The sequence below is a fragment of the Euphorbia lathyris genome, chromosome 2 (assembly GCF_963576675.1).
Source record: "Euphorbia lathyris chromosome 2, ddEupLath1.1, whole genome shotgun sequence".
In the NCBI taxonomy this organism is placed as follows: domain Eukaryota; kingdom Viridiplantae; phylum Streptophyta; class Magnoliopsida; order Malpighiales; family Euphorbiaceae; genus Euphorbia; species Euphorbia lathyris.
The window spans coordinates 125,355,367-125,359,653 of NC_088911.1; the positions used below are offsets into that span (position 1 = coordinate 125,355,367).

The window sequence follows — 4,287 nt, forward strand, 5'->3', positions numbered from 1 at the left end:
AATTGAAATAGCACTGTTTCCATGGTGTAATCTGAATCGCAACAACTAATTTCATGCAGACATAAACTCAAGAATAGCAGAACCACTTTAATTGAAATAGCAACCAGAATTTGCAGAGCATGCTATGTAGAAAATGAAAACTACAAGTTTGATAATGCATTTTTTCAGGACCTGATATTTAGACTGCAAAGCATTTCATGGTATTCCCTCTTTGACAGTAACACATTATCTACAGGATATCACAGGGTTATACACTTTCACCAGAGTATGCCTTGAGACTACACAAAATACAACAGGTTGGTAAACCGAAAACAACATTTAATGATCATATCAAGGACTCCATTAATCTGTTGAGATAAATATAATCTTATCTAGGGTTTGTGTAGTAAGAACATAGAGCAGAGCGGCAGCCCAAATAAAAGAACCAGGAGCTAAGATATCTGGTTTAAGAATATTAGAATCTTGTAAGCAATAACCACTTGGAACATGATCGAACTTCGGCATTTTCTGGTGACACTTGCATAATTCGTACCGTGAGCGGCTTAGTATTTTCTCATAATTTGAAACAAGCAGCAGCCTGTCACTTTTTAGTTCAGCAACAACATAATAGAGAATATCCTGAAAAAAGGGAAAGATGCAATATAATATCATTTATTAAATTTATTCATTTTCGGCTGAGCTTATCAAATTGCAACTAACATGATTGTCCATTCCCAACTAGATATGGCACCCTTCCACTAGTCCCTAAGACATGCAAATTTCCCATCTCTCACATAAAACAACTGCTGGAAAAATTCCCAGGAGTAGTGATCAAAAGGGTTATCAGGAATCATAGTCTACACATGTAGTGTTTATAATTAATAAATACCAATCTACCAGCAAAGAGCAAAATTCCAGTATAATGCCTTCTAAAGTCAAAAGAAAAAGTGAAAAATGATAACTGACGACAAGAAAAACTTCAACAATAAGCTCGTCATGCTTAATTCTTACTTGTATATAGCTGATTCAAAATATATATAATTCTTAACCTATAGTTCGTTCGTCCACTGTAACATTTTTGGAAAATCAAAAGTTTGTCTTACGTTCATAAGTAGTGATAGAATCATAATAGAAATACTAGAAGATAATCTTATTGCTCTTCATGACACTTCATAAGCCCCACATAACAGAGAAACAAAGCAATCTATTTTAGTTGGGTGGTTTTCTTTTGTGTAACTTAGTAACCATTTGTCATGAAGCTTCCCATCCCAATCTTATCATACAACCACAAATTACTTGTCAGATGTTTATTTAATTCACACTGTATAACTCATGAAATGTTCCATACGACAAATGTACAACACATCCGAACTTCAATAAGTAAGAACATTGAACTCAAGCTCAAATTTTCTATCCATCAAGTACTACATACTTTTACTTTCCATTATTGACCTCCTTATGATACTTAACACCTTAACCATATTATGTACAAATTAAATTAAGATAATCAACATGGAACAAGATTTTATTGGTAGAAGCAACATGTCTTCAGATAAATGCTTTGGGAAATGGAGGTTAGAGAGGAAGGTGAATCAGAGTTTAGATTGTCGGAGATGAAGGTCAAGGAAAGAACGAAGAGAAACAGGCTAAAGAGAAGAGAAAGAGGTCGACCATTTATAATCTACATATGTGAGTGTTGGGGCAATAAGAAAACATAATATCAATTAAATGAGTATAGTAGAAATTAGCAACTAATACAGTATAGGATTCTATAAGCAACTAATACAGGATAGGACTCGTAACAGAAAACCAACTTGCAAAATCTATTATACTTTGACTATTCAACTAGATAAATTTCCTTAGAAAGATTATAATAAGCAATGTTATGAAGAATTTCTTTGTTTGAAATGTAAAAATAAATGAATGGTTACCATATTTCACCAGCATGGCCATGTTCTCGGAAGTTTGTCAACTCATCTGCATATGCAGCAGCCCAATAACTTTGTAGACCTAGAGCACTGATGTTCCATCACCATCTGGTTACTGATCCTCCTTCTCAAAACTGTGCACACATATTACACGTGCATAGAAGTCAAATTCCTTAGAACCACTTGAAAACTACATCAAATCAAGTGAGAGCTCTATTATTTAAATGACAGGTATACTCAAGTTTCATGGAGCATAAAGAAAAAAATGGAAAAAAATATATAAAATAGGCATCCCAACATTTGGATGTATTAAGGTTAACTTCTGCATCTCATTGACAGCTTATAGACAAGAAGTATTATCATACAAGTTTTCAGGGACTTTAACTTACACAGATGGCTGTGAATGACCAAATGCATATCCTGACCAAGGGGGCGGTTCAGTTATGGCTTTTGCTTGAAGTGCAAAAGGGTTCTCCCTTGAAGTACTTGAGGAAGATATATGTTCCTGTTCTGATGAGCCTTTAAATTCTGAAGGCATACCATATATAGACACACAGTAAATAGCTATAATATGCTAAGCAAGTACAGTAATGACAACTATTTGTAAGACTAACCTCTGTTCTAGTAGTTAAAACATCTTGAAGCTCTTTTGTAGCTCCCATAAGTTTTTCCTTCAAGGCATCAAAGACAACAATGGAATGAACATCTCTATCCTGAGAGAAATTTCCATCACCCATTTACATGTTTTGAAGGGTTTGCAGATCCATAAGACCTCCACTCAATATCGTAATATCATTCTTTCTAAAAGTGGTTAACACCTATGTTTCAACATTCGATCGTCAAAGATTGATGGTCTTTTTGCAATTACACATCGACAAAAGAGAAAGAAAGAGCATAAGCAAAACATCACCAAGCCATCAAAAATATACTTTCCGCATACATCCAATATCAACAATGACTAGAAAAATATTAAGAATTATCATAATGAGTGAAATAAAATCCAAGTTACAAGAGTCAAAAGTGCTTAAAATTACTATCTTGCTCCTCAGAACCAAATTAAAATACATTTCACTACATCAATTGAAGTATATCCAATCAGGTCAAGGGAATTGATATTCATTCCAGGGAAAATTGTTAATTCTTCTCAATTCTCATCATTCCAAAAGTTCAGTTCATCATTAGACTCATTCCAATACACATAGAGGATTGAAATCGAGTCCTAATGGTTATCTGTACAATTGAAATTCCTGAAAGTTTTATAATGTAAAATAGATTTCAGAGAAACCCACCCATATAACGATGTTTCTCTTTGACTCCATAACATGGTTCAAGTAATTAATTCTAAGTCGCAATTGAAAGATCATTTCTGCAAAATTATTAAATAAAACATATTGTTAACACAAACCTAACCAAGTCGAACAAAAAAAGGAAGAAAGCATAGGAAAAACACAACAAACACTATTAGGAAAGAGCAGTACTCTAATCCCTACAGGACCGCATTTCAATCTAAACTGAAATCAAATAATCATCCACATCTAAGAAATCGCAAGCATTTTTCTAGAGTGTTTACTAATAACCAAAATGCCATAGATCTTTAGCAAAAAAGTAAGAAGAAAAACCCTTGCACAACACCAATTTGAAAAATCACCTGAAACCCTAACCGATCTCTCAGCCACAGTCTCTGGCAGCTTCAACAGCCACCACCCTTCATCCTTTCCTCCAGCTCCTCCTCATCCCGTTTGACTTGAAACATTTCTCCTTTTCATCTTCGGTCTTCCATTTTAGGAGACATTTCAGGGCGGCTTGGGCTCCGGCTCCTCCTTCCAACCGAAGTTCTGTGCTCTTAAATCAAGCGACTTATATTGCAAGTTCGACGGTGGGGCTTCAGATCTGGATGAAGCTGCAGATTCTAAGCTTTAGAAGAAAAAATATGAAGAATTAAAGTTTCTAGAAACGTCATTGGAGGATTAGGGTTAGAGAGAGGAAGAGTCAAGGAGCAATAAGAAAAAAAAGGTCATCGGGATTCCTTTATTCAGAGAGAGAAAGAGTTAAGAGTTAAAAAATCTAATAAATATTTTTTTTATTATTTTTAATTAATAGAATAGATTTAAGGACTTAAGCGGTGGTCTTTAACTATTGGGTTTAGTGGCTAGTGTATGTATTAACCATGCATAAAGAAATGACATTGCAAGAATATTGTACGAATGACATTGGGTCGACAGGTCCACCTTTTGGTGTGCCGACGATGCGTTCCTGGCCTTAACTGCCCGGGTCGTGCCTCCGAGGCTGGTACTTTGAAGAAATTAGAATGCTCCAAGCAAGCGTAGGCTCTGTATAATAATATCTTATTGCTTTGCTTTATATTAGGGTAATTAATTTA

General features: G+C 34.8%; 2 long non-coding RNA genes across 2 annotated transcripts; both read right to left on the minus strand.

The window, feature by feature from the left end:
* Positions 1–535: 535 nt before the first annotated feature.
* Positions 536–2,320, minus strand: LOC136219909 (uncharacterized). The gene is made up of 3 exons (XR_010684326.1): positions 2,297–2,320; positions 1,911–2,041; positions 536–618 (listed from the first exon to the last, which is right to left on the minus strand). It is a non-coding gene; the product is annotated as an uncharacterized lncRNA (long non-coding RNA).
* A 39-nt stretch (positions 2,321–2,359) lies between these two features.
* Positions 2,360–3,806, minus strand: LOC136218616 (uncharacterized). Its single transcript, XR_010683855.1, has 3 exons — positions 3,556–3,806; positions 2,522–2,620; positions 2,360–2,435 (listed from the first exon to the last, which is right to left on the minus strand). It is a non-coding gene; the product is annotated as an uncharacterized lncRNA (long non-coding RNA).
* Positions 3,807–4,287: the final 481 nt, after the last annotated feature.